At 38.8% G+C, this 22,999-nt stretch overlaps 1 long non-coding RNA gene across 3 annotated transcripts; it reads right to left on the bottom strand.

Moving 5' to 3' along the window:
* Positions 1–430: 430 nt before the first annotated feature.
* Positions 431–21,348, bottom strand: LOC118547253 (uncharacterized). 3 transcript variants are annotated; one of them, XR_004923024.2, is made up of 6 exons: positions 20,852–21,348; positions 6,674–6,809; positions 2,940–3,624; positions 2,242–2,370; positions 1,367–1,617; positions 431–1,021 (listed from the first exon to the last, which is right to left on the bottom strand). It is a non-coding gene; the product is annotated as an uncharacterized LOC118547253 (long non-coding RNA). The 3 variants fall into 3 exon arrangements; XR_013442319.1 differs by having other exon boundaries at positions 1,367–2,370; XR_013442320.1 differs by lacking the exon at positions 6,674–6,809 and having other exon boundaries at positions 1,367–2,370.
* Between the last annotated feature and the right edge of the window lie 1,651 nt (positions 21,349–22,999).

Raw genomic sequence — 22,999 nt, 5'->3', positions numbered from 1 at the left:
ATCACTGAAAAAGTAGAACCTGTGTGCAGAAAGTGTGTGTATTTTCCTTTTTTTTTTTTTTTGGATTGTATTCATTTATTTGAGAGAATGAGAGAGAGTGAAAGAGAGAAAGCACCAGTGCAGGGGCGGGGGGGTTGTGGACCAGGGAAGAGGGAGAAGCAGGCTCCCTGCTGAGCAGGGAGGTGGATGCAGGGCTCCATCCCAGGATCCTGGGATCATGACCTGAGCCAAAGAGAGATGCTTAGCTGACTGAGCCACCCAGGCACCCCTGTATTTTCCTATTTTAAAACATCAGTCACACTTTACTCATTGGATTGGTTTTATAGGACCCTGAGATTAAAAGACCATAACTGACTTCATGATGTCAAATCTTCATGGTACAGATAACACTACAATGGAAAAATAAAAAGAAATGATGACTACTTCAAGGTGAAAGGATAAGAGCAGGGTTTATTTAATTCATTTATTTCATGGAAATTTGTACTCTTTAGGGAAAGTGTCAGTAACAGCATGATCTACGCCGCTGACCTATTGTACAACTCCCAGTATAGAGTTAACATTATAGTCTGAAGTGAATGGCTTCTCAGAAACTGTGTAGGTGAGCAGTTCTGAACATACCCTCCAAGGCCAGACCAGAGTCCCAAAACACCTACAACCTTTCCGGTATGTTCCATTTTTTTCATATTGCAAAGGCTGTGAGATGATGTCAGTGCTGATGCTGATGAGTCATATGCTTCATTTATCATTTCCAAATGTGATCATAATTGGGGATAGAGTAGGAGACCATAGCAGAGTTAACATCAGCAAATCTGTAACTTTTTCTCCCCTTGAGAACACTGAAGAGTCTGTTTACTGTCTGATTATTAATTTACTCTCAATAATACAATTCGAGTAAATCCAGGAATAGTTCAAAAGTTGATACATCAAACAATTAAGTGGGTTGGAAAACCACCTCATCATAGTCATGATTAAGAGTGGCTATGGGAAATCCATGCTCATTGGAGGATAAGTCGACAACCACCTGTGGAGGAAGAAAACACAGTAGATGATATTTCATGATATCATATGACATTTCACTTGCCCATGGCCCTGGTTCTCTTAATGCACAGACCCTCCTTGGGGCCACTCTTCTCTTTCTGACGTGAACATCTACATCCATCCAAGCAACCTTCTGCTAGTGCCCAGTCCAATCTTATGCATGTGGCTGCTGGTGGCAAAACGGAATGTGAGGGGCTCCTAACATGACAGAGGGTCTTGGATGTTTTGTATGTTTTGAATGGTTCAGTGAAACTTAAATAGGTAAATGTAAAAGTGGCAAAGAATATCCTAGAACACATTCTAAGTCCTCTGGGTCACAGACACTCACTGAGGTCATATCACAGCAGACAGCACTGCATCCAAATGCAGACAGCAACACTGAGATGATGAGTCCCAGGATGATGAGGATGAGCTTCATAAACATAATCCTCTGCAAATTAAAATCATGCAGGGAAGAAAGATGGAAGGACTGAGCAAGGGAACGCCTCCCATGGAGCCTGCATGTTCTCCTTCACAACTGATTGATAGATTGTCAATGGTAGTGAAATATCCCACTCTGGCTTCACCTTCAGATAAAATCTGGGCAGAGATACACATAATTACTCTAATTTACAGACTCCCAAATTTGCAATTTCATTCATTTATAATTTTCACACAAATGAAGTGAGATCTTGTTATTCACTTTTTGTTTCTTGACATAACCAACTGATAAAAAGCCTGCGCATTTGCAAACCATGCTTTATTGAGATGTCTAAAAATTAGAATGTTTTAGGATCCTTTTATATCTCATAGTAGTTTTCACCATATGATCAGTAGATCAGTGTCGGTTTTGTTAAATATATACTTTCTAGAAAGGATCCTGGACTTTGTCTATCATTGTGCTGAATGGACTAAACATCTAGACTTCTTTTTACCTTAGTGAAGACAGCAATTACAATCATTGAGTGAGTTCATTGGCACCCATTCTGATCTTATCTAAAACAAGGGTTTTATTTAGCTTCACCTGATGTACTTAAGCCCTAACACCACCAATAGTTTATAGTTCAGAGATTTTATTCACTCAGGATCAAGACCCTGACCTTCTCAAGTGATTTGTCAGTTTTAAGTGGTGCCCACCTGTGATAAGAAAGACATTTGCAAGGAACTTTATATATGTGGATACATATCAGGAGATTTTTTTTCACTGGATCTGTTAATACTTACAGTAATGAAATAATGAACTGATATGCTTGATAAGAAGTAATAGGATATGCTCACTTTGATTGCAAGGATTATTAGCGACATGCCTGTTAATATGGCATCCACAGTGTTTGCTCCAACACTGCCACGGATCTGAAAGAGAATCAGAAACAGAATCCCCTTTCTCACGCTCTTGAACCTGGCAGGTGATTGTGCATTTTGTTTAAAATGCAAGTAAAATTGGAATTCCTAAAATGTATGCACAGGTTTGCTATCTACTACTGGTAATTTCTCATCTGAGCCGGACAGAGACAACATGAACTGTTGGGAGAAGGAAGAAATCATTTTGGGATCTCAACTCAAGGCAAAGTAAAACCTGGGAATCGGAGACAGCTTGATCATTTTAGAGACGAAGGTTGGTCTACGCTATGCCTCTTTTAATTTTCTGAAACTGTAGATAAACGCACCATCTGTTTTGTTGTCTTCTTTCCAGACACAGTAGACACAGTTCCAGATATGATTAACTGTGCAAAAGTGCCAAGAGATTAACTGATAAAGTGCAAAGAGTTAGTCTGCGAAAACATGATTCTGTCGTCTTTTTTCCTAACACCAAATACTTCTCAATACTTTCCCCCAAATTTTGTGCTTATAAATGATAACTATTAAGGATTTTACATATATTGTAAGTAATACAGAGGTCAAAGTGATTCCAATTTACTTACAAAAATTGGTCCCAAAAGGAAAACGAAGCTATATACACTGTTTTCTAGTGCTAGATGTAGTTCATGGAATGAAAGGAAGACCTCTACCATAATCCACAGGCAAATATTCATTAGGCTGATCATGATTTGGCTCACCTGGGAAATGAGAAAATGCCTCTGAGTTAGGAGGAATAAGTTTTATTCTTAGAATTATTTGCCCCAATTTGGAGGTTGTAAATGAGTCAGGATTCCTTTAATTTGGAGAATTCCATGATCAGTGCTTAAATTTTCATTCAGTGTTCCCAAATATAAAACAGTTTGGTGATTTGGCTAAATGGCATATGTGGTTTCTTATTTAGAAGTCCTATTTTCCTCTTGACATGGGAATTATTGTGACCATTCCAAACTCTTCTCCCAGGTAATCATGTAGCTTTGATCCAGAGCGAATTCAGGGGAATACGAGCCACCTCAAAATCCTTAGATGACCTTCATTAGTACTTGCCCCAAGAATAACTGGCTTCCCCTTTAAGAAATTCTGCAGATTGCCCTGTGCCCCCTGAGGGAAAGGCATTGGCCCAGACTGGCCCTGGTGGATGGCTGGATCTCTTTGTTGAAGATCCATTGTTGTGTCCCTTGATGCTATTGGTCTTCACCACCTGTTGCTCCCCTCACTGGTGGTGTTGAGTCAACGCATGGGAAGCATGTGCTGGCCAGAAAGATCAGATAAAAGGATTAGTCTCTTTGATTCCATGCAATAGTTAGTGTTCATATATATTTTAAAGTAAAACGTAGGTACTGTGCTAAATGTAAGAAATTAGGCCATGCAATTGTTTAAATTCTTGAGTGGGAAATCTGACATTGATTAAGTATTTAGCAATGTATCTCAGGCAGTTCAGAATGACATATTCTCTTTTATACTGAGTTCCAGAAAGGCTATGTAAGTAATGTAAATTTACGTTGTAGGAAGCTGAGGATCTTAGCCTGAGTGCATGTGTCTTATGGATCCTTTTGTCTTGAAATAATGTTGACCATCTTGACCATGAAGCTGAAAATTAACATTGCCCACTAGTCCTGGTATTCCTGCCCCATAGAGAGACAACAAAGTATTTGTTACTTTGTTTCTTTGTTTTGCTATGTAGAATTCTTTCATTTACACCTCTGTTCCTAGGTAGTATCTGGCGTAGTTATTTTTGTTTTGTCTCTGGGTTCAGGCTCCTTCTGAAGTTTAAGAACTAATAGCATTTGGGCGCCTGGGTGGCTCAGTCGGTTAAGCAACTGCCTTCGGCTCAGGTCATGATCCTGGAGTCCCGGGATCGAGTCCCGCATTGGGCTCCCTGCTTGGCAGGGAGTCTGCTTCTCCCTCTGACCCTCCTCCCTCTCATGCTCTCTGTCTCTCATTCTCTCTCTCTCAAATAAATAAATAAAATCTTTAAAAAAAAAAAAAAAAGAACTAATAGCATTTGACTCAACAAGCCACAATGTAACATGCATGCTCTTAGACTCAGAGTTTGCTTCCTTTTGATACTCCTGACTAACTCACAAACTACACACCACTCACAGAAAGCCTGGAAGGGACCACATGTCTTCGCACTGGTGTGGCTGGGCAAGTGGTTTGGAACCACATCTGCCTGAGCCTACAAACCCTTGCTTTTCTACTCATGATCTGCCTACAGAAATGTTAAGCAAAATACCCACATATTAGGAATGCTTTTCTTCTCTGGACAGCAAGAAATCTTCTTTTTTTATTTGAACATATGGACCATCCTGAGTATAAACAAAAAGTATCACCTTTTCTGGGCACCTGGGTGGCTCAGTTGGTTAAGTGACTGCCTTCAGCTCAGGTCATGGTCCTGGAGTCCCTGGATCGAGTCCCACATCGGGCTCCCTGCTCGGCAGGGAGTCTGCTTCACCCTCTGACCCTCCCCCCTCTCATGTGCTCTCTCCCTCTCATTCTTTCTCTCTCAAATAAATAAATAAAATCTTTTAAAAAAAAAAGTATCGCCTTTTCTGTCTTCATCATAATGGCAATAGATATACTCTGTTTTGTGTACATTTCTCTTTGAAGTGAAATCATGGGAAACTTGGTATAGTCCATGGAGCTACAATTTCACTTTTCCTCTGGAATTCACTGTAAAATTTCTAGCTGTACAGTGTACAGGTATGTTCGAATTTACCAGGAAAATATATTAAAACAATAGCGATAAAAAAAAATATTTCTTCTATCTACCTTTGTGAAGTTCTGTAAAATGTGATGGTTGTTTTATAGAAATTAATGCCTTGTATTCTGAGAAGATTGACCAAAAAAAAAAAAAAAAGGAAACATTATACAATTGAACCTTGAACAACAGAGTTTTGAACCTCGCAGGTCCACTTATATGTGGATGTTTACAGTACGATAGTACAGTACTAAAAATGTATTTTCTCTTCCTTATGATTTTCTTAGTAACATTTTCTTTAGTTTACTTTATTGTAAGAATATAGTATATAATATATGTAACATAAAATGTATGTGTTAATTGACTCTTTATGTTATTGGTAAGGCTTCCAGTCAACACTGGGCTATTAGCAGTTAAGTTTTGGGGGAGTCCAAAGTTATGCCCGATTTTCTACTGTCGGGAGGGTGCCCAGAATCCCCCTGTGTTGTTCAAAGGTCAACTGTAATTACTTTCAAATGGAAAATGGGAGGGAAGAAGTCATGCACATTTGAAAGCTAGTATTTAGATGTTGAATTTGCATAAAGATCCAAGTGGGAATAGAAGCATTTGTGTTTAATGCAGGCCAGTGATCCTTTATCTAGAATTGTTCTATGATATTCTGACTTTATTCAATGACAGTTTCAATGACAGTTACTGACACTGTCTTCTCATACTCAAAATCTCTATTTTTGTTATCAACAGAGGATCTACATTAGGTATGGAAATAAATGTGTATTTTTTCTTCTATCTTGATAATATTATAATCAGTATGATACTGCCCTTACTATCTAATTTACTTTTTTAAAAAATCTTTAATCCTGTTCCTTATTATTAATCATATCCGAAGCAAAAATGTCATGTTTCTCTGAACAAATTGTGATTCACTCTTCATAATGGTAAAGTCAACATCCTAAAAAATATTTTTTCATTGATACCTGATTTACAAAGCAGTCTTTGGAACTGAGAGTCCACTCAATGCCATATACTTTTTCTCAACAAGAGTAATGATTATGCAGAGAATATAATTCCAGATCAAGAACATCCTCCTTTTGGATCAAAGTTCTTTCATTGACAAAAAAAAATGTCAAAGTAATCATTCATTACATAAAATTGAATAAAGCAGCACTAAAAAAACTAGCAAGCCAGACTTAGGGACCACTAGAAAGGTACTCTGTGTTGCAAATTCTAGATAGTATATGATTTTTAGGCCAATTGTTTTCTGTCTTTTGAAAATGACTACATGGCTGAGATCATTTCAAAGTGCAATCTGAAATAGTTCTATGGGCCTTTAAAATTGTAACATTAAGTTTGCTGCTAGAGAGTCAATCATTTTTTTTAATGGAAAAAAATCCCCTTAGACATTTATGTGCTTCTCAAATAACTAGTTTTATAAAAAGTAGCTTTTATAAGATTATTCTACTGCTATGGTTTCCTCCCATGGAACAATTCCAGGAAAATTTGTATGAGTCTTAGGGACTGGCATGGAATTGACATGCCCTCTTACAGGCCAAAGGAATAGCCATGTAAATAAGAACAAAAGAAGAATACAAAAATACATACCTCTGTCCCAAAACAACATTAAGTCTTAACTCGATATCCATTCAGGACCTGGGAACATCAGTACCTCAGAGTCGGTCTCAGAGTCTTTCCAAGGAAGTTCCCCCAAAGCAGCAAGCAGTATATTAGGCACTGTAGGCTGTGGGAATTTGGTATATGTAGGTTTTGCTCAATAAGACAGAACTCCCTGTTGTATGAAGAGATAATGATACATCACCCTAAAAGGCATCTTTCTGCTCTTTCTTGCAGATGGGTTTCTTTTTTTTTTTTTTTTTTAAAGATTTATTTATTTGACAGAGAGAGACACAGAGAGAGGGGGAACACAAGCAGGGGGAGTGGGAGAGGGAGAAGCAGCCTTCCCGCGGAGCAGGGAGCCCGATGTGGGGCTCGATCCCAGGACCCTGGGATCATGACCTGAGCCGAAGGCAGACGTTTAACCGACTGAGCCACCCAGGCGCCCTGCAGATGGGTTTCTATGATGGGGTAAAATGCATGATGTTGACAGAGATAATCATTTATCTCTGCTGTTCAGACAGCCACAGTGTTGAGTGCCAAAGCTTTGCACACTCTTTTCTCAGCGTGAGGGCAAATCTTAATTCCTATTTACCCACCACTCCCCAAAGACCTTGCTAATGAAGCATGTGCTTTCTGTTTGGGGAAATATTTTGATTTATAATAAAACCTTAATTTGCCCATATAAATACTCACCTTTAATATAAAATATGGGATTTTTCTATAAATATGGGGTTTTTACTCTCTTGGCTCCCAAATTATACTTTGTGTGTTTTGCTAACAATACCAGTTACTCTGCAGTGACATTAGCTTCCTTACTCCCATTTCTACTACTTGACAAATAATAATAGAAAAATAGCACACAATATTTATAGAGCCCATGTCAAGAAATCCAAAGATGAGAGTAATGTGCTATTTGTCCATATCTCTGGTATTATATTCTCCAGAAGTATAAGGAAGCTTTTGCATATTCTATAACCTTGGCTAAATTATCTTTTAATTTAGGAAGAAAGTAGAAATCTGTCATCCTATCCACCTTATGATTCCTCTGGGTTCTTTTATGGTACTTGCCCATGGTTACCATCATGAATGATGGAAAATCTCTGTACCACCACCCCTGCCTTCCTTCAAGGCATAATAATTTGAGGTAAAGCTTCTAATAGGAAAAAAACGTGCTCTTTTCCTATTCTTGTGTCTGTGTACAACTGTGTAAAAGAAGGGTTAAATGTTCCTGTTCTTGTTAGTGTTTCAAATCCATCAAAAGGAATGCTCTGCCTTTTCTTCAGAAACTTGAGTGTCATCCTTGTGCAGAGGCCATGGAAGTCCATGGAAGTTGGAAGAGCATGAGACTCTTGATCTCACAGTCTTGAGTTTGAGCCCCATGATGGGTGTAGAAATTACTTAAATAAATACAACTTTAAAAAACTTAAGTAACTTAAAAAAATCAAATCAAATCATGTATAAAGAAAAGATTGAAGGTTTGAACAAAGTGAGTTTCTGCCATTGACCCTGCTTGCTGTCCTTCACAAATGATTGACATTTCTCAATGGTGATGAAATATCCCACCCTGGCCTCCACTACAGATCAAATATAAGTCACTGTGTGGCATAATTAACCACTATATTATACAGATGTTCAAATTTGCAGTTGTATTCACACAATGACATGAGCTCCCATTATCTGTGTTTTTCCTGATATCCCTAACACCAAAACTGAAACATGAGAACTGCTGATTAGCAAACATTGCTTTATTGAAGCTTAGGTGATTTGGAATATCTTAACAACCTTTTTGTACTTCATAGCAATCTTGACTATGTCCTCAGTGTATCAGTACAGGATAGATGCCATGTGATGTCTGTAGAGAGAATCTTGAACTTTGTCATCATTCTGAAAGGAACAAAATGTCTAGACTCTTCATTTTTTACCTTATGGAGACAGGAATTGAATTCACTGAATGAATTAATTGGCATCCATTCTTCTCTCACCTAAATAAAGGTTTTAGTTAGCTTCACCTGACCATGTTAAGACCATGTCTTCACATGACCAATAGCTTATAGCATAAAGAAATGTATCCAATCAGGGTCAAGGCCCTTCTTCCTTCAAGTGGTCTTTCAGTGGTAATCTATGCATTTCTGCCACCTGCATTGAGAATAACTTCTGAAAGTCATTTTGTATATGTGGATAAAGATCAGGAGATCTTTTCACTAGATTTGGAAATCCTTACAACAATGAACAAATCATCTAGTATGTTTTGCGTGTCATAAATGAAGCTGTCCAAACTGACAACAAACATTATTAGCCATACTTCTGCTAATATGGCACTCACAGTATTCATCCTAGGCCGAACATATCTGCAAGAGATTCAGAAAGTGTGTTCTTTTTTTCATATTCTTTAAACTGACAAATGATTATATATGTGTGTGCACTACATTTAAAATAAAAGTAAGTATCATGAATTGGAATTCATGAAAAGTTATGGAAGAATTTGCTATCCACTACTATGGAATTTTCCCATATAAGCCAGAAAAGAATTCTGGGGAATTCTGGGGAAAGAATCATTCTGGAACCTCAATTCAGTCTCAACTCAAGAGACACCTGAGAAGTTGAAACAGCTTGGTCATTTTGGAAACACAGGTTGGCCTATTCTGACTCTTAATTTTCTCAAAGCATAGAGAAACTGACCATCTTTTCTGTAATTTTCTCTCCAGACACAATAGACAGAGTTCCAGATAGAATTAACCAGATATAATAATAGAGTTACATGATTTAATCTATGAATATACCATCTGGAGTCTTTTCTACTAGCACTGAATGGTTCTCAATATGCTTCCCCAAATTCTGTGCTCAAAAACAACATATGAAACAAATATTAGGAACATGTACATATTCTAACTACTAGAAAAATCAGAGTGATTCCAATTTACTTACAAAGACTGGATCCCCAAGGAAAATGTAGGAATTTTCAATTGCAGGCAGAAAGGCAGAACACAGAAAGGAAGGCTTTGCCATAATCCGCATGCAAATATTCATCAAGCCAATCATGATTTGGCTCACATAGAAAATTAGACAGTGCCTCTGAGTTAGGAGGAATAAGCTCTTCTATTCGCAAATTAATTGCCTCATGTTTGGAGGATGCGAACAACTCAGGGCTCCTATAATTTGGAGAAATTCTTGTCTAAATGTCTAAATTTTAAATTCAGGGTTCTCAAATCCAGGACATTTCAGAGATTTGGCTGAATGGTATATATAGTTTCTTATTTAAAAGCCATTTCTAAATCACACAGGCCTCCCTGAACTAAGGTCTCTGTCTTTTCAAATCAATAAAGAAGTTATGCTTTCATTTGATCTTGCCTTCTTCGCTGGGGACTGGACTATTCCTCCAGGCATAAAGCCTGAGTGTAGGGCTCATCTTATTTGTTTTCATTCTCTCAGAAATGAAATCCCTGTGCTCCCTGTTATATAGTGTCTGGAAAGAATTCTTTCATAAATTCTACTCATTTTCCTATTTGTTCTATTAGGAGAGCAATCCAGGTGTCTGTTACTCTATAAAGTCTGGTTTCATATTGGTTTTATTTTCTTATTTTCTATGGAGGCTGAATATCTATTTTTCATGTGCTTATTGGACACTTAAACTTTTGCTAGTGTCTATTTAAGTCTTATCTATTTTCCCCATTGTTTTGTCTCCTTGACTTACTGATTTGTAGGAGACACTTATGCATGTGGAAGTAAGTCTTTTGCTGATTATAAGTGTGACAGATATCTTCTATCATTTGATAGCTTGCCCTTTACATAACTTCATGATAACTTTGATGAAGAAATTTATATCTAATCCAGGCAATTCACATTGATATTGTGGTACTATCTAATTCCCAGAACTACTCAAATTTTATTAATAGTCAAATACTTTCCTTTATAGCAAAATGAACCAGTAAGGAATCATACACCCATTTAGTTCCCTATCTCTTTGGTCCCCTCAGTCTGGACTAGTTTTGTATTTTCTTTGCTGTGATTTTGATGGTTTTGAAGATTCCAAGCTAGTTGTTTTATAGAATGTTTCTCAATGTGGAGCTGTCTGATGTCTCATCGTGATAGAATGAGGGTATGCATTAGGGCAAGGACAGGACAAAAGGGTGGTGGGGTTTTTCTGTTGCATCTTTTGGATGGTGCATGATTTTGATTCATCACTTTACTGATGATGCTCTGAATTTTCCTTTAATGTTTACTTCTATATTTACTCTGATGATGTTTATCAAAGGGCAGTGAATTTTACTTTAAAATGTGGTATGTAATCTTTTATGAATGGACCCTTTCAAATGTTATGACAGCTAATCTGTAGCAGGGATTTAGGTGGGAAAACATGTGGGTTTGGTAGACTGACCTAAAAACAGCAAATGTTCATGCCCAAAGGGAATGTTCCTTCTGAAGCAAAGTAATTTCCCTCATCTAGAAATCTTGTTGGGCTCTATTCACATAGTCACCAGCAAGAAATCTGAATTTGAGTGGGTTCTTGATCAGAAACAACCATTAAAATATTTATAAAATGCAATTGTGCAGGCATTCCTCCTCTGTCCTCATGATCCAACTGCTCAGATAATACTAGAGGTGTATCTGCAACCAGAACACAGACTGGGACCTTGAGAAAAAATCAAATAAGTCTACCCAGAGAAGACCCCCTGAGTTTGGGTCTTATAAACTGCCTGAGGCAATTTCTCTTTGGAATCCATTTGCTAGACAACTGGCTTGTTACTGACTTGATTAAAGCTGCTTCTACAAAGAAACGGTAGAAATATTTGATGATTTCAGGGATGCCTTGGTGGCTCAGTCGGTTAAGCTTCTGCCTTCGACTCAGATCATGATCCCAGGATCCTGGGATTGAGTCCCATATTAGACTCTTTGATCAATGGGGAGCCTGCTTCTCCCTCTATCTGCTGCTCCCCCTGCTTGTGTTATCTCTCTTTGACAAATAAATAAAAAATATATTTTTAAAGATTTTATTTATTTATTTGACAGAGAGAGAGATAGCGAGAGCAGGAACACAAGCAGGGGGAGTGGGAGAGGGAGAAGCAGGCTTCCCGCCGAGCAGGGAGCCCGATGTGGGACTCGATCCCAGGACCCTGGGATCATGACCTGAGCCAAAGGCAGACGCTTAATGACTGAGCCACCCAGGCGCCCACAAATAAATAAATAAAATACTAAAAAAGAGAAATATTTGATGATTTCAGACAGTCAGAGAGGAAGCAGCACAGAAAAGCTCATTCATAATGTGATCAGGTTGCTTCATAACATAGGCAAGGGACTAGCCCTCTGAGAACCTCCTTGTCCCACTGTTCTGATCTGAATCCTAAAATTCTCTCCTCTTGATGGAAAAGCAGGTCACATAGTTTACTGATGGGAATTCCTGGGTTAATGACTGCACTGCTGTCTGGAGGACAATAAAATCTGGATGGAGTCAGATGGAGTATTTCAGAGGTGATCGTAACTTATTTAGCAGTAGAAGACAAGTCTGGCTCATGCCTCACAGGGGTGTGTGGGGTGGGAGCGGGGCTTAGCCAGAAGGCTTTCTAGGTGATCAGGAATATTGGCCCCAGATGGCTAGACAATAAGGATCATTCCCATGTGAGGCACTCAGTTATAGAAATTTGTAGAAATTTAGAGGAAGAATTGGTTTGGTTCATATAGGTGCACCCCCCAAAGAAAATAAAATGAAACAACAAAAGCAGCTTCTGGCTCAGAAGATTAGAATACAGGGGTTGATGCCTTAGTCTAATGCAGAGATTCATAAAATGAAAAGGCTATGGGTGCTCAGTCATGCACCAGTAGCCAGAGAGATGATACATTCCCCTCTCGTGTAATAAAAAGGCAAGTGCACTGCGTTGGACCCCTCCTGGTAGTCCCCAAGAGCTAAGAATGACTGACACCTATTCTACTCTTGACTTCCCTGTCTTATAAAAGGAGCAACCTGATAATGTAAAATTAATGAGTGGGAACAATGAACTCTTGATCAGTTTAGATACTGAGGATATATTGATGCTGGTCAGGTGTATATTTTAATGCTACCTATGGAAAATAATTGACAAGGCAGTTTAATGTTACACTGACCAACCGTATTTCTCATCAACCTCAGAGCAGTGCTTGCCTGTGAAATTGGAATGAACAATTGAAACATCTGTTATGCAAAATATTTTCCTTATTGTTCTACTTTTGCAGAGAGATTTTCATGGTTGGGAGAAGATCTTGTTTTCAACTATATTTCTCCAACAGGAGTAAAATATGACATGCCCTCTTTAGAACATCAGGAAAGGTAAGACCCGAGACAAATGACAGGTCATTGACAGCCATGATTTTCTCCCTCAGGTTCACTGGGTGTTCCTTACCTATAGATTCTTCTCCAGAAAAATAACTGGGGGTTTTGAGAAGGTTGCCAGGGATTATGTCATTGTTGATGAGGCCAAAATGGAGTTCTAAAAGACTAAGAGAGAATTCTTAAGACAATGTAACTTCTGCAAGGAATATTCCCTATATTCTTCTCATGTCATGATTCTTCTGTGGACAAATTGGCTTCTGATTCTCAAAATGTCACTTTTTCCAATACTGATATTTTCCCTCATGTAACCCATTATTGACTTCTTGCACAACTGGTAGACAGAGGGAGGGAAATATGTGTCAGGCTCTGGGGATAAACATTTGTAGGTTGTGATAAAGGTCTGAATGTTTCAAAATAAAAGATAAAAGACTATCTCACAGAGAGTCCACGTCTTAACCCATCTTAACACCTTATCAGGAGGAAGTAGAGGCTGGAGGGTGCCCGTGAGCGTGTTGCATAATTATTTCTTTACACAACAGGGGAACTCAGTTTTGAAGAAAAAACCTAGCGTAATGAGAGAAATATCCAGCTGCCTCATCATATAGTGCCCCAAAGAACCCAGTGTACTGCTTCCTAGGGAAAGTTCTGTGATAGGATCGAAACCAATGCCTTACAGAGCTATCATCCAATGACCCTGGTGGAATGGGATGTTTATGGGACAAGGCATGAATCCCTTTCCTGTTGTCCTACACATATGGCAAATCTTCTCCTTTTGTTCCTGTTAGAAAATAAGTTTAGCCCCAGGTCAATTTCTGGGGCTTATCCAAATTCTCTTTTTTGAGCTGCGATTTTGAAATTTTGTCCAATAGGGGATATCTCTTAGGAACAGATTATTCCTTTAAGTAAAGATTACTGCATTGAGAGCATTAATTGGGAAGGCTAAACCCCTTTCTGAAACATTTCTAATTTTGTAAAGAACATTAATGTTACTATCTTGCTGCAGATTTAATGTTGCAAGTTTAAAGCTACAACCAATCCTTCTAGACTGTGTTTTAAAAAGATCTCAGTTACTTATTTCCAATTAGCATTAGACCTTTTCCACAAAAATAATAGAAAACTGGTAAAGATACTTGCCTCACAGCTGTTTTGGTAACCAATATAAGCATCCCAGGGGATCTTCCCAAGAGAAGTATGAATCTCAGGGGTGCTTACGTTGGTTAACTAATGTGCGATTTTCCCTTTTACAGTCTTCCTCAATATTTGTGGAAAGATAACTAAGTTTGGAATTCTTGTACTGATTTAAGACCTTTCATCTAAGAGGGAGGCCAAATTCAAAAATTAGTTTCTGTGAGATTTTGGAATGTTCCTTCTGAAGCAAAGTAATTTCCCTCATCTAGAAATCTTTTGGGGCTCTATTCACATAGTCACCAGCAAGAAATCTGAATTTGAGTGGGTTCTTGATCAGAAACAACCATTAAAAATATTTATAAAAAGCAATTGTGCAGGCATTGTATATTTTCTGTATATTTTCACTACGCTTGTTGTAGAGTAAGATTGTTCTAATAATTGTGTTTGGCAATTGTGGAATTAGTGCAAGAGAATGAAAAGAATACAAACTTTACACCCAGAAACCTCTGGTCAAGTTCTACAAAAGGGAACAGCAAAATCCTGTCTGTTGCTTCATTGTTGAATTGTGAGGAGTTCTAAATACTAAGAGCAAGGTGATTTGAAAGCTGCAAATACGGGTGTTTTCAAGAGAGAATGGTGATGATCTGATACAGGAAAGTATATTTTATTCAAACTGTTCTGTTTGAGAATACAAAAATAAAGGAAGGATTTTAAAAACCTGAGCACACAATTGGATGTGTGGCAGCTTACTAGCAAGGGTAGGAGCAAAGACAGAATATCAGTGTACAACCACTCCTAACTGCCATTACAGCAACCTGCTGAACATCCTGAGGAAACAGTAGGTAACAAAGAGGATTATTCAAACTTGCAGTTTTATCAGTGTAAGGAAGGAAAAATTCTTCCTCTACCCTTCAGATTCTTCCAGCTGGACGAAGAATGCAATCTACATGAGACAGATTAACAGGAGGAAAAAACCCAAATTTTTACTGCGTGCACATGGAGGTTTGATAATAAAATTGAGACCTAAAGAAATGACCAAGGAAGGCAGTTTTTATACTTTTTAGACAAACAGACAATAAATCTTTGAGGAATTGACATGACGAAGAAAACTGAACTTTGCAAGCTTCAGTTAGTAAGAAATTCTAAACATAATTTGGGCTAGGGTAGTAAATTAGTAAAAAGTAACAAGTGTTGTTTTTATAGCCTTCCTGGCTCTAAATTTTCTACCACTGGTGATAACCATGACTCTGTCCCTCTTGGTTTGAGAGGGTACCTTTCACATGAGAGATTTATTTCCTGCTTTCAAGGGCAACAGAGGAGGGTTTGAGTGTCCTTTTTGCATGGGCTGTCTCTTAAGTACTTTTATTTAAAATAATGTATTGGGGTGCCTGGGTGGCTCTGTTGGTTAAGGGTCCGACTCTTGATTTCAGCTCAGGTCATGAGATTGAGCCCCATGTCAGGCTCCACGCTGAGCGTGGAGCCTGCCTGGGATTCTCTCTCACCCTCTTGCTCTGCCCCTCCTCTCCTCCCCCACCCCCCACCCACTCATGCTCTCTCTCTGTCTCTCAAAAAATCAATCAATCAAAAAATATGTCAAAGTGGTGCATTTTGGGGCAGCCTACCCTTGGTCTCTATATCAGCTATGAGATGGTACATACCAGATAAATTAACTGATGAGGTGGTACATAGTAGATAAAGATGCTTATCGTGTTGATAAGGAAAAAGGACATTGGTAAAACAATTGTTTTTGCCTTAGCTGGCAAGCAACAGCCTTAAGAACTTATGATCTTTGTTTATCAGTCAGATTAATGAGAACTGTAGGGGTTCAGAACTAGTCACCTCAAGATGTCCATTCTGGCATGCGGACTATTTCAAGCTGTGAACAAGCAAGGCCCAAATCACTCAGAAAAAAAATTCTGACCTTCACCTTAACTACCTGAAAGAATTTAGATAGAAGACTTGCTCCAGGAAGAAAGCTATCACCATAGATAACTACAGTGTAATATGAGCTAGGGGTGGTGTACAGAGAGAAATTTAGCAAAGTCTGTTTGTTGAAATCCCTCTATGTCCCATTGCTTCTGTGTGGCCTAGTAAACTTTTTTTCTTTTCTTTTTCTTTTTTTCTTTTTACCAGACATTTACTCCTTTACATCTTCCTGTGAATTACTTTACTTCCCTTTGGAATCTGAGACCCCATACCCCTCTCCTGAAGTTTAGGAGGGCATATATACCTCCTTCTGTATGACTGTCTTTGGAGTTTCCATGTCTCTGGATTTCCTGTACATATGGAATTAAATTTTATTTTCTCCTGTTCATCTGTTTCACATCAATTTAATTCATAGACCAGCCAGAAGAATCTTGAAGGATAGGGAAAAATTTTCCTCCCAACAGAACTTTGTCGTTATATGTTTAGTTTCCTTCCTTTCAACATTAATGGAGAACTTTTCCTATTGCATTTGGGAGAAACTGCCATTTTTCTAGTTGACACAAAGGAGCTACATTATCTACTTCTTATTCCTGCTATTTTGTCACTAGATCTTTGGAATACAGAGATTTCTTTAGCAGAGTTCCCTAAAACCCGTAGACCTTGCTGCTTTCTTAAACTACTTCTGTCATTTAGGCCCTCTGAATAATCTTAATTTAGGCCCCCTTAATAACTCTACCCCTGTTAGGTCTATTAGGTCGAGATATTCTTTGTAAATGGAATATCACCATTTTTCATGGCTCAGGTGGATTATTTTTAGATATCTCAGAATGTATATCAGAAGAAAGGGTATATTTCTCTATAGGATCTCCCAGCTCTAGATTCTAGATTACTGGTAATCCAGTTTTGTCTAATCTACTAGAAAAGTCCTTATTACATTATGCATTACAAGAAATACTGGTACAGACTGTTGAACCATTAAAAGTTACCATGGATCCTAAAAACCAACTAACAACAAAATTGGATTCCTTCAGTAACCCGAAACAAGAAGCCACATCTGGTTTAGAATGAATTGCATAGGATCTAAAACAAAGAAGGTTGAACATATCTCAGAAAAGGCTGTTTAATACCCCTGTCCACTAGCAAAGACACCTCATGGATAAAACTGCTCTTGCTCAGGATCTCATAGCTGTGAATAAGATTATCTCTTGCATTTTAATAAATGATTTCCAACCAGACAATTATTCTTGCCTCCTATTTCTTCAGATCCTATTTATTTCATAGTGGTAGAGCTCCACTCTACTGCCATTAGAATTCCTGTGTGTGAAAAGTTTGCTTTCACTTGGGAAAAGCAAAACTCCACCTAGGCAGCCATACCTCAGGGCACCTGCACACACCTCTCAGGTTGTAAATCAAGACTTGAACCGTAATTTGAGGTAAATTCTACTCTTTTTCAATATATGGGTGATTTAATCTTTTGCTCGTCCTCCAGAAAATTGTCACTAGAAGGCTCTCTATCTTCATCTAAAACTTGCCCCAAAAGCTTATTCCAAATATACAAACTTTCTAATATTAGACTTATTTGGGGCATGGCATCTCCAAGACAAGCAGATATCAACAGACCATTAATGGGGCATCTACTTTTTCTCAACCAACTTCCAAGAAAGAGCATAGGGTTTTTTGGATGGCCATAGGATATTGTCATCTGTAGGTCCCACGTTTCTCTGAAATAGTCTCTACTATTCCCTGGCCAAAATTGAGGTCCTCAAATTCTTCCCTAAGATTCCTTTCCTGATGCTACCTCTCTGCCTATTTCAGGACTACTGTAATGGTGAATAAAAACATTTAGAATTTTCCCTGTTGCCAAATGGAAATAGACCTCTCTCTTCCCCACTACCATCTCTTTTTTAAATCATGTCCTTGAGAAACCTAGTATTTGTGAATCCTTTCTATGTTCCTTTGATATGTACGTGAAATTTTTTTTGGCTAAATAGACCTCTTGCCAGCATTACAACTCAAGAATGCTTTTCTTAAGGGCCTAGAGCCCTTAATGTAAACAATAAGAAAGATAGCATCACCATTTCTTTGTCACTGTGGGAGTTTGGCTTAGTACCTTGCTCCCAACTGTAACCATCTGCTTGTCATAGGGATACCAGGTGCTTTATTATTCCTTCACACAAAGACACCTAGCACAGATGGCTATTCCCAGGGCTAGATAAATTTGGGATGAAATATAAAAGAATGTACGTGCTATCAAGTGGTCCGCCATGAGGTCAATTGCCATTATTCTTGGGAACATGTATCTAAAGGATTGTATCTACTTAGCTGTCTAAAAATCCCTTTTGAGGATTAGCTATTGCTTGTTGAGGAATATAATTAAAAACAAAATCTACTCCCAACCCAGAAAAATCCACAAAGGAAAAAGAGAAACAAAACCTTTTCATCATTGAGTAAGCATTAAGCCAGAAGGTGATGTGATTAATAAATTTCTCTGGAGTTCCTGTCAATCATATAAGTCATGTCACATTTATATGACAATGTAGGCCCTACAACAATTTTTACGTCTTTCCAAATAATGTTTCTCAGATGCAAGATGCAAAGACACACATGGTCATCATCTAGTCTGTCAGGAGGCAGTTTTGCAACCTAGTGAGGGCTGCCTGTTGGAGCTGGACTCCTACCCTCCACAGAAACTGGGAGGTAGGGGCACTGTCTTGATGACTATATTTCAAAGAGATGGTCCCAGGTCATTGAGAAGGACATTCCTGGGTCTTAAAACTATCAAGAGATGTATTTAACTTTTCAAGATGATGCTGGAAGGCTGGGTACAGGGACCCAGATTGGGTCCTGCAAGACCAGCCAAGAAGGTCTTTGGCTTCTCGAAGGGTGGAAATCAAATGTGAGCCAGCAGGACGTGACCATAGAGTTTACTGAAGATGTAGAGAGAGCAGATAAAGAGCACATCCAGGACACTCAGAAGGAAAAGAAGCATGAGTCTCACGTTTCTTAAGGGTCTGGGGTTTCTTATTGAGGATGGAGGTCTGGTGTACATTTCCTTTCAGGCATCCAGGAACTGGTTGGAACAAAGATGAGGGCCCAGGTGTCATTCCTTAGAGCTAGGGGGTCTTGGCATTGAGACGTTTAATGCCAGTAGTCTGGAATACACATATGATGGCTTTGTCTGGTCATTCCTTAGATGTAATCTATTCTAGAGAAATCATGAACTCCTCGTCCCTTACCAGAAGGACATACGTTATTTGCATTCTGAGGCGTGTACAGAGTGGGGTGGGGGTGCGGGTCCTGGCAAGAATAGAAGCAGGAAAAGGAGCAAAAAAGGAGATTTCCCTGTCTCAGAAAGATGGACATATATTTCAAAGAGACAGAGAAAGAACTTACCAGTTTTTTAAAGTAAATATTACAAGAAAGGGAGGGAGAGGGAAGTCTTTTCCCCCATTTTCAACAGGGCAAATTAATCCTTCTATTTTAACTTGTATTTACTCTTACAGATGTACTTGGTACACTGGCTTATGCTTATTCAAGGTAACATTGAAAAATGTGTGAAGGGGAGTGGGAGATATAGGCTTCCAGTTCTGGTATGAATAAGTCACAGTGGTGAAAGGCACAGCATAGGGAATATAGTCAATGGTGTTATAATTATGTCTTGTGACAGGTTGTAGCCACGCGTGTGGTCAGCACTGCCTGTGGCCAAAGTCAGGTCACCCCCAAAATGTACCACAGTTTTTTACACTTAGCATTATATAGTAAAAATCCTTCCAAGTGTCTTCTAATCATCACTTGTACATTTGCACAATATTTGATAAAAAGGCTAATGGTATAATTTATTGAGCATTCTCAAGATGCCGTATATTTAAGCGATGTTTTTGTTATTGTAAATAAATATCCATTTAACATTAATATTTATAAAATTTCCTTTTGTGGGATTATTGCATCAGAGCATAAGGATTATATAGCATGTGTTACACGCCAAAATGTTTTCTCTGTTTTGTCACTAGAAATACCTGGATCATCAGGTTATGACACCGTCACTGAAACACTTCTCTTCTAAAGATTAAATCAAATATTTACAAAATATTTCAAGCTAAATATAAAAAGGAGTAGCAATTTTTTTTTTCTTTTTCTGGCAGTGACATCCTAAAAATTTAAGATTTCCTTTATTGGGATGCCTCGGTGGCTCAGTCGGTAAAGCGGCTGCCTTCGGCTCAGGTCATGATGAGATCGAGCCCCGCATCGGGCTCCCTGCTCAGCGGAGAGCCTGCTTCTCCCTCTCCCTCTGCCTGCCTGCCACTCCCCCTGCTTGTGCTCTCTCTCGCTCTGTCAAATAAATAAATAAAATCTTTAAAAAAAAAAAAAAAGATTTCCTTTATCTTTGTTTCTTTAGCATCTAGACCATCGCTTGGCATCTCAGTGGGAGAATAAGTTTTACTTTTTAAATGAATTAATGATAGACAACGAAAGGAAGATTAGAATCTATTGCTGAAATTCTATAACAAAAACAAGTAACGTTTTTATGGGTAAAATAGGAATTCTGATGCAAAGGACAGACAGAATTAAGGATGACGCACTTTGCTCTAGAAAATTCCTGAATTACTTTTGACCATGAAGTGTACATTTGCCTCTGTGAAATACTCTCTGTGTATTCAGAGTTCAAGAAAATGGCATATTCAGCTTTTGGTGAAGAAGATAATTTTATTTTCCAAAATTCTAATTTTAAAATAAACACTGCCCAGACTCAAGCACAGAATCATTGCCAAATTCTATCAGAATATATGAAACCGAAAATGCGCTGCACCCACCTTGATGTCTCTCTGAGGCTGCTGGGGTTTTAAGTAGCAAGCTATCCCGGTTTGCGACCTTATGTTTCATCTCTCTCACGGAGTTGCCCCCCTGCTTTCTGTCCTGGAGAAGGATGGTTATGGTAGAATTGTTACTCTAGACTTCTTTATCTTCAACTTCGGCTTACATATAAGGGCAGTAGAGATAAGCTAACCTTAGTAGTATTGGAAGATAATCAACAATCTACCAAGCTCCGAAGTAACATAACAATAAAAAAAAAATTAAAAAAAAAATATTAAAAAAAACAAAAAACAAACAAACAAACAAAAAAAAACAATCTACCAAGCTCCGAAACAGGTATTTTAACAGCTTCCTGAACTCTTCTGATGGTACATATTCCATCGTATTTGTTTTCACTTGATTCTTTTATTTAGACTCAAACTCCCTGAATGACATTTATATTAATAGTTCTGTTCTAGTTCTTGTGATGTTCTCAAGGTGCCCCTATCAAAGAAGGTGACTTCAAACCCTGGCTTCTTCCCTGTGCCACACGCTTTTGCTCCTTGCTGAGAGTATACTTTTGAAAGGTTAAAATGTTTCCTTTCCCTTATCTCAAACATCAGAGAGAGGTATCATCAATGGCACTCAGAATTTCTTCTTCCAGTCCTTACATGACCCAAGGATCTACTTATTATCTGTATTTTAGAATTTTTTTTAAAAAAGGAAACTGGGAATTGATCCAAGATCACACAAGCAGTAATTAGTCAAACGAGGTCTGTCAAAACGCATGCCTGTGTCATCAGGGTTAATTTCAGCAAGCCTATAACCACCTGAGCCGCTTGGCAGGAGTACCTGCAGGTGCTGACCCTTAGGTCAAGGCATGAACACATTGATTCATTGTGTCGCTTTGTAACCATGGCTCTGAGGAGTTTCTGGGTGATTTGTGCCTGCTTGTCAGCATTATTTATTGATAACAGTGTGACTAGTGATTTGCTCGTGGCTTCAGGGAGACCACAGAATGTGTGCTATTGGGGCTGGTTACATAACATGCCCACAGGAACAAGCCAGGAATAAGAAGTCCAATCACCACTATAATTTGGGGCTCCCTGGTCCTGAGGGATTCTGTTGGGATTCCCTATCAAAAACAGAACGTGCATTCCAGAGGAAAGGGGAAGGCAATTGGAACTCAAGCCTGGCATTATGGACCCCTGCTGCGAGGCACTTTTTTTTTTTTTTAAAGATTTATTTATTTATTTGAGAGAGGGAGAATGAGAGAGAGAGAGAAAGTACATGAGGGGGGGAGGGTTAGAGGGAGAAGCAGGCTCCTCGCTGAGCAGGGAGCCCGAGGCAGGACTCAATCCAGGGACTCCAGGATCATGACCTGAGCCAAAGGCAGTCACTTAACCAACTGAGCCACCCAGGCGCCCTGCGAGGCACTTTTTAGCTGGAACATATATCCTTAGTTTAATGCTATTGCGATATTGTGTCCTATCCCTGCAATAGATCCTAAAGTTGTATGCAGAGTCCTGTTGGGTCCTATGAGTCTTCTTTAGAAATTAAACCCTAACTGCTTGTGTGGGAACATTTGGCATCAAAAGTGACATTGCATTAAAGACCCAGATTCATCTTTAACTAAAAATATTGCTAAGGATTTATTTATAGATAAAAAGGATGCTTTTGATAAAGGGGATGCAGAGGTCGTTACTGAACCACTATGGCATGAAGTAGCACAGGCTTTAAAATCAGTTACTGATCATAGAACTTCCTGGGATAATATGGAAATGATAGATCTTAGGATCTAGCAAAATGGATGAGTAAGAAACTGCAAAAAAAGTGGCAAGTCAGCTAAAAATTCCTTTTTGCGTTCCTGCTTAACAAAAGCAAAAGTGAGCTTTTCCCTTTTTGGCCAGCAGGAGGAGTGCCAGCCAAAGGAACCCGGACAACTCACACGGATAAATTGTCTCCATCTATGAAGCGCCTGGGTGGCTCAGTCGTTAAGCGTCTGCCTTCTGCTCAGGTCATGATCCCAGGTCCTGGGATTGAGCCCTGCATTGGGCTCCCTGCTCGGCGGGAAGCCTGCTTCTCCCTCTCCCACTCCCCTTGCTTGTGTTCCTTCTCTCGCTGTGTCTCTCTCTGTCAAATAAATAAATAAAATCTTAAAAAAAAAA

The sequence above is a fragment of the Halichoerus grypus genome, chromosome 11, assembly GCF_964656455.1.
Source record: "Halichoerus grypus chromosome 11, mHalGry1.hap1.1, whole genome shotgun sequence".
Lineage (NCBI taxonomy): Eukaryota > Metazoa > Chordata > Mammalia > Carnivora > Phocidae > Halichoerus > Halichoerus grypus.
The sequence above is the reverse complement of the archived record's forward strand: the minus strand, read 5'-3'. Positions and strand labels throughout refer to the sequence as shown.